At 38.7% G+C, this 13,455-nt stretch overlaps 2 long non-coding RNA genes across 3 annotated transcripts in view; one reads left to right on the top strand and one right to left on the bottom strand.

Annotated features, from left to right (window-relative positions):
- The window catches only part of LOC310724110, an 80,813-nt gene extending 74,407 nt beyond the window's left edge, over positions 1-6,406 (bottom strand). The window contains exon 1 of the long non-coding RNA XR_014532946.1: positions 6,158-6,406. This is a non-coding gene — a long non-coding RNA (uncharacterized lncRNA). The remainder of the gene's footprint in view (positions 1-6,157) is intronic.
- Positions 1-13,455, top strand: part of LOC310724079 — a 423,372-nt gene that overhangs the window by 110,541 nt on the left and 299,376 nt on the right. The gene's annotated exons all lie outside the window — the stretch shown is intronic.

Genomic DNA, 13,455 nt, shown 5'->3' with positions numbered 1-13,455 from the left:
GCCACAGATGTTGTATTGTATACTGGTGAATCTCTGCTGTTAGTTAGTGCACATATGCCTTTTGTTGTTAAATGTTATGCGATGAACGGGAGGCGAAAGTAGAAGCGCGGCGCTGAACAGCACACGGGAGAACGTGGGATGAGCAGCAAAAGCATAGAATGAACAAAGGCAGGATCGGGGGGGAATCCGCGATGCGCTTTGGGAAGAAAAGCGCAGACGTTGAGAGAGTGCCGGTGGGAAGACACGTACCGGGATACGCATGCGCGAAAACAGCGACCGCCGTGAACAAACATATACCAACAATAACGGACGGTGAGAGTGTGGAAGTTTAAATAGGAGCTGGTGATGAATGTTAAACGAGCACCATATGTGCGCGATTGAAGCCGGGAGCTTCAGAGAAAGCGTCCGAGAAAGCACCTGCAACGCCGAAGGGGGTGCCGAAGGGGGCGTGGCAGGTGGATTCCTGACAGTTAACAAACATGTACTGTATGTATTTTTATAGCATGCCTTTATCAAACAAATCGCGGCAACGCTGTTGTGTAAAAAACCCCTTCAAAAACACGTGCATGCACATTCTTATTTATTAACGCACATCATGTACATAAAGAAATGTCTAGCATGTTAATATATTGGCGCCATATTGATTTTAGTTTATCTCGATCATCGGTTACCTCGATGCTTTTTGGCAACCCCCTAGGACATCGACATAACCGGGTTCCACTGTATTTGCATACAAGAAAAAGAAAAGATTTTCAGGCAAGAAATTGAGGTAGAGGGGCATCTTCTACAGCTACAATCAATTATTAGTTTTTGTATTACATTTAGAAAAGTGTCAACCATATTGAGGTAAACGCCATGCGGTGTGATTAAGAATCTACTTTTCTTCTTTTTATTTCTTTAGATCAACATATAAAACACTGTAATATATTATAGGGTTGTTTATCTGTTCTTATAACTTCATTGTCAGTGAAATCGTTCATCCATTTCTGATGGTTCTTTGTGTCCTTTAGCCTGCTGTCCTTCATCTTGCAGTTTGATCCCAATCATGCCTCGTTTCTGTGTAACAGAATGCTGATGAACAGAGAAGCTTCATGTGTGAACATCTACATGTAGAGGAATGTATCTACCTTGATTTTATCTCTTCTCTGCATCTCCTCTCCTTCTGGTTCTGCTGGAGAATCTGCCTCAGAGCAGTTTCCATATCTGTAGGCTAAAGAGAACAGCAATAAGCTTCATTCCACACACCGACTCTGTAGATGTGTAGGGGTGTGTGTACCTTTTTCTCCTTACGTGTGTGTTCCTCTGTAGGACGGTCCAAGTATGTACCTGCTGCATGTGGCTGGACCTGAAAAGAAGTACAGATAAAAGTAATGAGGTCGAGTGTGAGTGTTTTCCTGGACAGAAGAAAGTTCAGGCTTCCAAGTCTTTCTTCTTTCAGAATGAATGAATCAGTGAATGAAACTAACTGTCTTCACTCTAAATGAAACATTTTCTGCATGTTCATGGGACACTGTACTGTAGCGGTGTGTAAGTGTGTGTCACCTCGTCTCATCTCTCTGATCTCATCCTGATAATGCTGTCCGATTTGTTGCAACTGCCTGAGATACTTTTGAGCCCCGTCATTTTATTAATCTGTCTTGTGCTGCTTGTTGAGGTGCAGCGACTCTCTCATTGAGGAATCTGGACCATTCAGCATCTGCTGTACTTGGCCTCAGACCCTGCATTTAAATAAAGTGAAGTAAGATTTCACATTAAAAACAAGTATTTATGTATTTTTGGACCTTTAAGTCAAAAAGATTCAGACCTTCTCCATGGTTTAAGGAGGATTCTGGTCTCCTAATATACATGTAGGTTTAAATCCCACTTCTGAAATGACAAAATATTATTTTATTTCATCTATTTAATGTCCAAATATTCACATTTGTATCTGTAATATTAACTGGATGTGGGCATGATCTCAACTGTAAACACCTAAAAATGAAACAGTTTTAAGAAAAATGTGAAGGAATTAGAAATAAATGATGTTTGTGATCTGGCACACTTGATATTGGACAGAAGAAGAGACAGAATATAAAACTATATAAAAAAAATATAATTAAAAAATATAATTTTTTTATCAAGTTTTTCTCAGGTTCAATGACAAAGCAAAACAAGGATTTTAAAAAAAAAGTAACATTTTGTATTGAAATTAATTAAGACATTTAAGAACAGAATAGAAATTGATTATAAAAATACAGTGGGGTCAGTTCAGATGTAGCACAGCGCTCATTTAGTAAATGCAGATAAACAATATGCTAATTGTGTTAATGTTAAATTAACATTATACCAATTCATCCCAAATAAAACACTGCATGGGAAACGGCTTTGGTGTGTTAGTGTCAGTGCACTATGCTACAAGCTATCGTAAACAAGCTAACGTTCACTAGATAAGTCATATTTTAATCGCTAATAGAGCAGATTCATAGAAAATTACACCGCTAATCAGCATTTTTACCGCAACTCATTTATGAATGAGTCTGCATCAACTACATCAAAGAGAATCACTTTATTTAAAGTGAATAAAATACCCTAGTTAATGGAGTTGAACATTAATTGAGCCGCAGACACACACCTGACTCGTGTGTGTAGAGTAGGTGTGATGAACTGGGAAAGCAGGCAGTGGGTCAAACCACTGTGAGGAAGGGGAGGGGGAACTCAACTGTTTCTAAATGCATTTTTTTGCGATTTTTTTTCTACTTACTCAATTATTTAGGTATGCATACATTTATTTTCCACAATAGAGAGTGTGATATTTTTTTAATAAATTTTTTTGGGGGGATAATACTTGGATATGGGGGGGCATGTCATCCCGGTCCCCCCCGGGATTTACGCCCATGTTTACCTGTACCTATTTTAATATAATTTGGTCACGTTCGGCGGCCGGATTAATAAATCCAACAGGCCGTAGTTTGCCCATGTTTGGTCTATATGCAAACATCTTACGAAAAAAACGCAATTTAAAATGTATCTTTTAATGTGGTATTATATTGAGTAACTACTATTTGTGACTCAATCAATATAATAATTATTGGAAAAACTTTGTAGAGTTTAGTACAGTAGTAAAAAGGGGTTTCCCCCCCCAAAAGAGCACAAAATATGATTTAAATAATAATAAAAATAATACAAAATCATTAAATGTTGATTAATTAGGATCTACAAACATTTAGATATATTTTATAAATATTTAATAAAATGTTGCCCTATTCAACAGGTGGCTCCGTGGCGCAATGGACAGCGCATTGGACTTCTAGGCCAGGCACTAGTAGCGATGTGATTCAAAGGTTGTGGATTCGAGTCCCACCGGAGTCGCTTCTTTTCTTTATTAATTCAAAACAAAAGAATAATAATTTTACTTATATTATTAAAACGCCTTGAAATAAATACGATCGCAATTTGTATTTCTTATCAAATTTTCTTTGTTTCTGTTAAACCTAAAATGCATTGACTAACGGTTTCCTATAGGGGGCGCTTAGTGTCCCAACTCTGGTCTTAAAAACCCCCATTGTTCAGGGGTTTCGTGTGCATTATCCAAGTGTATCACGTTGTTAATAGATTTACTAAACCTGTGCAAATTTGCGTAAATTCCCTGGACCTAAAACCCCTGCTGAGATTTTTACCGGCCTTCAGCTCCATTGTTCTCCTGCTTTTGTTGTGCAAACACACCAATTACCTGTGAGGCCTGGCACATTTGCATTTGTTTACTCAGAGTAGCTCAGAGGCCAGAAGAAGACTCAGAATTGTGTCTCACTGAATTGTGTCGGAGGGCCACACCAACGATAACTTGAACTTCATTCTGCTCAACTTTTTTCCATTGTAAAATGCACTAAATTATATATTTTGAATAGCTGGTACTGATCATCGGAAGAATAAAACTATTCTGTAAATATTTGTAAAATTGTGGTGTATCGAATAAGAAAACAAAAAAGATTATTGTCATCCTAACCTCACTAAAATCAATGAATTGCAATTCAAAGAATAAATTCAATTACAAAAGTTTTTTATTTATTATTATAAATTATTATAATTTATTTGGTACCATTCATAGCATTGACAGACAGACAGCGGTCAATTATTATTAGCAACGGTCTGTTATACAAAATAATTGCCTGCAGAACATTTGGAAGCCCATTCAAGTGAATGGAACGTATTATTATATTATAATAATTAAGTATTTTCTGGATCTACGGGGAATGTTTCAAAGATGACCACATGATCTAAGGCAATGAATTCCATATTTTTTGTGTTATGCCTTTTTCCTTGGCACATCACTGGAATAAACTCTTTGCAGATACATCCTCTCTTGAAATTTCAGCATTGCATGTTTTGCAAATCGCTACCCGTGGGTCTTTCTCTAAGATATTGAAATAAGTCCACACTGCAGACATGTTGGCTCTTATCCAGATAACTGTGTGCAAGCTGCGCTTTTTTATTGCGTCATTAGCAGGCCGTAGTTTGCCCAGGTCTCATCTATGGTCATGTGTTCTCCTGGAGTGAAACTCTCAGCACAGTTCTTGTTGAAGCGTGTCCAGATAATTTGTCTGTTTTCACCTGTTTTGCCCGCATGTCCTTGTCATCAAATCGAAGGTGTTGCATAATTGAAATGAATCTATCTCAGGGCATTGTCTCTTTGATTACTGGCACCAGAAAACTTTCTGACCAGCAAACCACACTGGCACCAACAGGACACATGATTGCTCTTACAAACAGAACTGAAATGAATGCAATCAGTTCATGAATTGCCAAATTCCAGTCCCGCTCTGTTCTGCGGGCTTGATGGACCGTGCATTTCCTGATGGTCTGCAGCATTCCCACGTCTAACAGGCAAAGGAAGCTTGGAGCAGGCTTGTAATTTTACGCTGTTGGAGGATAAACAAATAGAGAATTGTAAATTTACATGAACCTCACTCTAAATAGGTTTATATAAATATCATATGTACTATGGCAATGACAAACCTTAGCAGACTCTGTGGGTTCAGCTTGCGCAGTGAAGCACGAGTGTTTTGCTACTGCACTGGGCATTTCAATGTCCTCCTCTACCCACACAGTGTCGTCTTTTGCCGTCTGGCTCAGACAGGGCTTCCCAGTACCACGGTGCATCTTCCGTGGAAGCATGTTGGGTTCTTGTTCCGTCTCCTTTTCGGATTCTTCTAAAGAGGTATCAGTGGCCTGCTGGACAATTGAAATCTCTCCTCCATCAGAGTCTGCTCCGTCCATTTCCTGAAGCCAGGCTAAAGCCTGTTGCGCGGAGACGTTCTTCCTGCGAGGCCATCCTGATGTGCGTTCTCAAAAATGCGAAGAAGAAATGATTCTCCCGCCTGGGTCGGTCTGCTTTTATGCACAGCACTGTGCTGTAGTCATGCAATGCCACTCCCTTACATACACAGTCACAATGGACAGAATCACGACCAATTGTTAGGAAGGTTTCCTATCCAGCTCGAAGGACAAAATGTTAGGATTTTCACTATCTGGTGTGGGGATCAGGGGATCGTACTCGCCCCAGTGTGTCAGTCAAAACACGGTACAGGATTCAGAACACTCAACTTTACTGGGTATAGAACTGATCGCATATAAGGTGATTCTTGCTATCTTAGCTGCTGTTCAGTAGGTTGCGTGATGCAGAATGCATGCTGAAAGGCCACTGCTGAGTGACCACTGCTGAATGGTCAGTGCTGAGTGACTCTCCTGAATGGTCAGTGCTGAGTGACAGGTTGCACAATGTCGAATGGCCACTGGTAGTTTACACTGTAGTTCACCATCTCCCTCAGAGTCTAATGAGTTCAGGAGACCCACGAGAGCTTGAATTTCGAGGGAGAACAGATCAAAACTGGCTGTATCTCCAGGCAACACTAGAGGCAGACACACAGTTTACCAAGCAATGACAAGCTGCCTAAAGCCCTATTCGGACGGGACTAGTTTTACAGGGGGTCGTTAGAGAAATTTCTGTTTCACAGAGGTACTTTGTGATTTTAATCCCGTCCGAATCTGCCATGTCTGTCTTTTTCTCACACGACCTCTGTAAAAATTCCAGAGCAAATTACCTACTGTATTTCAGCAAACTCGCCGCTCCTATGAGAAATCTAATCCCGTCCGAATGCGAATTTCTGTGATTGGCGAAAACGTTTTTTTCAAAAACGCGTTTACTTGTGTGTTTTGGTCAACCTGAACTACCGTACTAACCCTAGCGTGCCAGTATTCAAATTTCTGCTTTCTGCGCACCAATAATGGATGTAGAGGTCTTGTGTAACGCCCACATGTAACACACAGACATTCCTACCTCCGCAATAAACACAGAGATGTTAGTCCCTTACGAATCCATACATGAAATGACAGATGTCGGCTGAAAAAAATTCTAACTCAAACGTCGTTTGGAAAACTAGTCCCGTCTGAATAGGGCTTAGGACATCACAGGAGATTTAGCAACTCCGTGAAGATAAGGCGGCCATTCTGCACAGGTTAAGACTCTCTCACACACACAGAGACACACATAAAAAAAATAATAAAATAGAGGTGGGGAAAAAGACTTAGAAAACAAGAGACAGGATTGAGAATGATGTAGAATTCTAATACACACAGACACACACAGACACACACACACACACACACACACACACACACACACACACACACACACACACACACACCTCATGAAGATTACGGACCATCACACACCCCAGTGCTCATGGTAGTTTTTACTCCTTGGTGTTTTGTATTGTTTTAAGATTCATAATCACACTCTTGATATCACCCAAATGAGGATGGGTTTCCCTTTTGAGTCTGGTTCCTCTCAAGGTTTCTTCCTCATGTAGCTCCCTATTCCCCTCGATTTTTTTATTGGAATGGGGCCTGGGTTCTCTTAGTTAGAAACTCTCATATTTTGTTACCTCACACGGTTAAGAAATAGGACCACATGAGGACCACATGAGTCGCCCGCGGGCCTTTTCCAAAAATAGCACACTATAGCGCCACTTACCAGTGAGCTGCATCTAATTTTTTTGTTGCTATTCTTTTGTTTTAAATGACAATATTAAAATATAAATGACTAGATATAGATGAATATAATTCATTATTAATAATAACTTTAGATACTCATCTTGAAAGTACTCGGTATCGGATTAAAAGGAAAATGATTGGTATCGCTCATCAATATTGATGACACCAGTTGAAATACTTGACTCTGTGTGTTGTGATGTGAAATCAGACACGGGACTGCAGACTGCAGCTCACTGGAAGTTTTTAATGTTTCTTCTGATAAACACACAACAAATCAGGAGCCTCTGTGGTGATATTTCACTTATTGTAAATTATATAAAATTAAACCAGTGTATCATAAATTTAGGAGAAACCCACCACTCCAATGAGATTACAATACAGAAAGGGAAGAGGAGGAGTCAGGACAGGAAGTGACATCAGCTTCTATTATCAAGGCATTTAAAGGAAGCACCCATTTTGATCAGGCAACTACATTTATAAACACAGATATGAGTATAAACAAGACAAATTAACAATGTTTGTATGAATTGAAACAGGACATGTAAATTTAACAGGGTAAATTATACACCTGTTACATACATCTATAGGTTTAAAACGAGGAAAAGGTTTGTCACGTGTCACCTTTTAATGTGTTTCATTATTTAACCTGGACTTCCTTTTTAATCATTCTTCAATTACATGCAGTAGCACAAGTAGTTACTCTCTTTGGGTGGATGAATGGATAGATATGTGTGTTACAGGATTTGTAAGAGGGTACATTTACAGAATAAGCAGGAGATTGAATAATTATTTCCCCCACTGTAGATATGAAGCTGTAGATGTTGGAGAGCAGTTCTTACACTTTGTCCAATATCAAGTGTGCCAGATCACAAACATCATTTATTTCTTATTCCTTCACAATTAATTTAAAACTGTTTCATTTTTAGGTGTTTACAGTTGAGATCATGCCCACATCCAGTTAATATTACAGATACAAATGTGAATATTTGGACATTAAATAAATCAAATAAAATAATATTTTGTCATTTCAGAAGTGGGATTTAAACCCACTTGTATATTAGGAGACCAAAATCCTCCTTAAACCATGGAGAAGGTCTGAATCTTTTTGACTGAAAGGTCTGAAAATACGTAAATACTCGTTTTTAATGTGAAATCTTACTTTACTTTGTTTAAATGCAGGGTCTGAGGTGGTCCAGATTCCAGATTCCTCAATGAGAGAGTCGCTGCACCTCAACAAGCAGCACAAGACAGAATACAGGGACAACCGGTGTCTCTGACTGTCTTCTAAATACAAGAGGGATCAATTATAAAATTGAAAAGGGGGTCATCCTTGCAGAAGTGTGTGTGTGTGTGTGTGTGTGTGTGTGTGTAAGAGTATCTCAGGCAGTTGCAAAAAATCGGACAGCATTATCAGGATAAGATCAGAGAGATGAGACGAGGTGACACACACTTACACACCGCTACAGTACAGTGTCCCATAAACATGCAGGAAATGATTTAGAGTGAAGACAGTTAGTTTCATTCACTGATTCATTCACAATGTAAGAAGAAAGACTTGGAAGCCTGAACTTTCTTCTGTCCAGGAAAACACTCACACTCGACCTCATTACATTTATCTGTACTTCTTTTCAGGTCCAGCCACATGCAGCAGGTACATACTTGAACCGTCCTACAGAAGAACACACACACATCCACCATGCAAAGAGAAAAAGGTACACACACCCCTACACGTCCACAGAGTCAGTGTGTGGAATGAAACTTATTGCTGTTCTCTTTACAGATATGGAAACCATCTGAGAAGGATCCAAGCAGAACTGGACTGGGACAAAAAATCAAGCTCTGGCATTTTGGTCCAGATTTATTAATACAAAAAAACTCTAATCCACACTGATGAATCCTAAAACTAATTATGACCTCCATCTGATGCAGCAAGCTCACACAGAGCCCAAAAGGGGAGATGATTGAAGATGTGATTGGGTCGGCCCAATTTCTGTAAGGACTATACAATGTGTGTATGCAGTATAAGTGACTTGTTCCTAATTGTTTATTTGTTTTGCTTTGAGTGCATGAACTTTATTAATAGTGAAAATCATAAATGAAGAACAAATAAATAAATAAATCCTGCCGTTTATTGCGCCCCACCTGTTATGTCTTTATTCCCCACTAGAGGGCCGCATCCCACACTTTGAGATCCACTGAGCTAGGCTAACTAGCCGGCTAATTAATCTTAGCTTCAATCGTTTTCATCCTCAGTCTAAATATTGTACATTTAGTGAGCTATAAATAAACTATACGTATCATAATAATGTAAAATAGAATGTATTCCTCTTTTTGTTTAGATTTCAGTCAGAAATTCTAAGAAACTAGTTAACACAAAAACAGCGCTAGCAAACCCGGCTAGCATGAGGCTAATTATGATGTCTCCTACACTATTAGCCGAAATGTCAGTTTCTGCTCACTGCAACATTTCTGGAAATATTATCTCTCTTTTATTCTTTATTTTTTAGTCAAATTTATCAGCTTTTTCCTGCAAGTCTATGAATTATGTGTGTGAACAGACTAATCAACGCAGGGTTTGCTTTCAGTGCTAGCCAATCATCCGAGAGAAGGGGCGGGACTTGTACAGAGTATATAGCGCCATCACTCGGCCCTGTGGTCACGTGGTCCTTTATGGCGCTCAATCAGTTCCTGATGTGTTTTTTTCTTTTGCCTCCGCGGCGAATATATACATTTATTTGTGTATTTGTATTATTTAATTTAACGTAAACAAGAAGAAAAGAAGATGCCTTTTTTTGTAAAAATTTTAATAAAATTTTTTTCCCCTTATAGCGCCAACCAATCAACTGTGAAAAGGGGCGGGACTTGTACAGAGCTGTAGTTCTTAAGCTGTGATTGATCTCTTCTTTTGTTCTACCTGCACGTAGCCTAGTGGTTACGTATCTGGTTGCAGTGTTCATTGCAGGACAAATTCGCGGTTCGAATCCCGCGGTGGCATCTCATGCTAATGAAATATAAACTGCAACCAGCCAGGTAGGCTGTTCTTTTGGGATTATATATATAATTTTTTTCCCACCCAGAATTATTGATTTATTTGTGTATATTTTTTAGGTATTAAAGTATTTTTGTATGTACCTTTTTTCTGTTAAGTTTAAATATTGAATTTGTTTCTTTTCCTTTTTTGTAGCTTGGGCTCTTCTAACCAGACAGGTTACAAAGTATGTATTTTAATAATATATTAACCCTCTGGAGTCTGATTCGCCGCCGGCACCCAGACGTGATTTTTTTCAGATGCCAGCAAAAAGAGCTTAAACTGCTCGGTCATATTTGATCAAACATGTCAAAGTAATACATCATTTAAATCTGTAAAGGGTCTACTTTTATTTGTGTATGCTCACTGTATAAACAAAACGTTGTATTTTTTTTTATGAATAAAATAGTCAGGGTGCGCCATCTGTCGCCTTTGTCTGCGTGAACTTCGTTTAGAAACACGTCATCAATATGCGCTGAAACTCGGCCAATAGCTGACACACAGAAATAAAAAATATATATTTAGACAGCTTAACGTGTGTAGTTGTAGAATAAGTCGGTGAAATAAAAAACATATGTTTTCAATGAATATAAATCATGTGAAACCAAGTAGAGGCACAGATTTTCCACCAATTATCTGATAATGAGCTGCGAGCGGACACGCCCCCCCGCTATTCACAGGTAAAACAGTTCACACGTTGAGTCACACACACACACACACACGCCCCCCGGACAGTGGCATAAAACAATGGCAAAGAATTTACCCTTTCATCTAAAGAAGACTGCGATTCCGACGAGGAGCGTTTGCATTTTGAAGAGCGAGGACTTTCCAGCAAGTTGCTACGATGAGTAAGTTATTAAGTCTTACATTGTGATCATATAAAACTCATATTGTTTGTAGACATCTCTGCCTAGATTTTGTCAGCATTGCCTTTTAATGTTACAACAGAAATCCGCCAATATCTGCTCATTTATAACATGAACTGTTTGTAATTGTATGCTCTAAATATTGTTGCCGTTATATAAAGTTATATTTTAGCCTCAGTTCAGTTTTGGTTCGTGTCACTGATCATCCTGAAAGTCTGTTATGTAGTGTTAGCTAGCAGAGATGTTCTGGAATGCTGAGGTGTAAATGCTATATGTACAATGCATGCTAACAAAAAAAAAAAAATAAAAAAAAATATATATATATTCAAGTTCAAGTGTATTCATCAAAAATACTGAAAATATATTGTTTGGTTATTTTTAGGAATGTGGCTGCATCACCCCTGCCTTCACTGGAAACTCACACCAGGCCACGCAGGTGTCGCTCCATTTTCAGTTTGACCGAGAATCATCCTGAGTAAGTACATATTTTATATTTTCTTAAATTATATTTAGTTTGAATCATTATTGCATTGTATGACATATGCAAACAACTTTACCAATGACACAATTAGTGATGTTCGTTTGTGTGTTTCATAAACAGATGTGATCAAGCACCTGCTCCAAAAAGGGCAAAGGCAGCACACACAGTCCACCATGTCATGGAAGGATCAGACAGATAACGACACAGTTCCACAGACTCTGCGATTCCTGCCCGCACGTGAAACCTGGACCTTAACTGAGGTCTTCTGACTCTCATTCTCCATTTAGTCTATTTAAAATATTTTTCCCTGTATACTTTGTGCCACAACACAAATGCTCAAGCTGCCAAGTCAATAGCCAAGGGACGCAAATACAAATGGAGAGATGTAACCGTGAGTGAGATGTATCGCTACATTAGGCTTTTATTTTACATGGCAATGGTAAAGTTGCCCTCCATCATAGACTACTGGCAACAGAGCAGTATTTTCACAGTTCCCTTTCCAGCAACACTTATTGTGAAGGGACAGATACAGGACAATTTCATGGAATGTACACATGAGTCACCCAGATGCAGACAAAGAAAATGACAGAAAGAGGGGCACATCTGAACATGACCATCTGTTCAGAGTGAAACTGCTTATGGACACAATCCGTAAGACCTGCAAAGCAATTTATCATCCTAGGAGACATTTTGCCGTGGATGAGAGGATGGTAGCATGCAAAGCTAACACTGGGAGGACACAGTACATGAAAGACAAGCCAACTAAGTGGGGGTTCAAGTTGTTTGTTCTTGCCGATTCCTCAAATGGATACACTATTATTATTTAATGCATAGTATTGTAGCCCTACAGGCTAGGATTTGCAGAACCCTACTGTAGTGTATTGTGTTATTGTTTTTGTTGCACTCTTTATTTTTTATACATACTGTACTGTATTGTTTTATCGTTACACAATTCCCTTTTTAATGCTGTCCTTGCTAATGTGTATTTTTAATAAACACAAAGGAAACACATTCCTTGTTGTAGTACTGTACTTCTCACTGTGATCCTGGCTCAGTGATCCACAGCTCATTATGTAATCGACAGCTCATTATGCGACACATTGTCTACGAAGCTGTCAGTCACAGCATGTCGACGCCTCTTTGCATATGGCCTTTCAAAGTATAAAGTGTTTTTTACATTTTATTTCAAAGTATTGTTTAAGGTGAATGAGCAGGCAGGATGATTTTCACATGATTAAAAATAAAAAACCCTACATTACAAGCTCTGTTCTCAAAAAGTCTTGGGGAAACATGTTTACTATCGGGTTTTGTGGCCTTATTTCAGTGAGGGTTTTTTTTTGTTGCTTTTTTCAAAAACCACGCATAAACCTTATTTAGTAAAAAATACAAACACACACATATAAGTTGTTTACATATTATGGTAGCCCAGTTTGTGATGAATACAGTGTAATAAGTATTTTGTCAATAATATATTTTAAAAGCAACTAAAAAGAACCAAATGTAAGAGCATGTCAAAATCTCTCAAGGGGCCAAAAACACCCTCAGACTCCAGAGGGTTAACTGTAGGTCACAGCTGAGCTGAAAGAGGGTGAGCTTCTTTAGACTGACTGAAGTACGACTGGATGAAAGAATCTGTAAAACCCCACAACAATGTACTCCGAGAAAGTTTTTTGTATTACTAAGTCATGACTTTTATAAAACTGCTCGAGAATTTTTATTATAAGATTCAACAAAAAAGTCCATAAATGTACTCATTTTCTGCTCAATGACTTTGTTTTAGGACCTGATTTAAGAGAGACACGAACACAACCACCTTCAGATAAAGTACCAAGAGCTGATGGGAAACGCAACAAACCATGAGAAGACACTGAAGTTAAGTTCTTCTATAAGTGTGTGTGTGTGTGTGTGTGTGTGTGTGTGTGTGTGTGTGTGTGTGTGTGTGTGTGTGTGTGTGTGTGTGTGTGTGTGTGGATCCAGTAGAATGGGAGGAATACAAACAAAGACTGAATTTCTGTTGTAGTTGTTGTAAAGTCTAATGATGGTGAGGGTAT

The sequence above is a fragment of the Silurus aristotelis genome (genome assembly GCF_946808225.1).
Source record: "Silurus aristotelis genome assembly, chromosome: 3".
NCBI classification, from domain to species: domain Eukaryota; kingdom Metazoa; phylum Chordata; class Actinopteri; order Siluriformes; family Siluridae; genus Silurus; species Silurus aristotelis.
The sequence above is the reverse complement of the archived record's forward strand: the minus strand, read 5'-3'. Positions and strand labels throughout refer to the sequence as shown.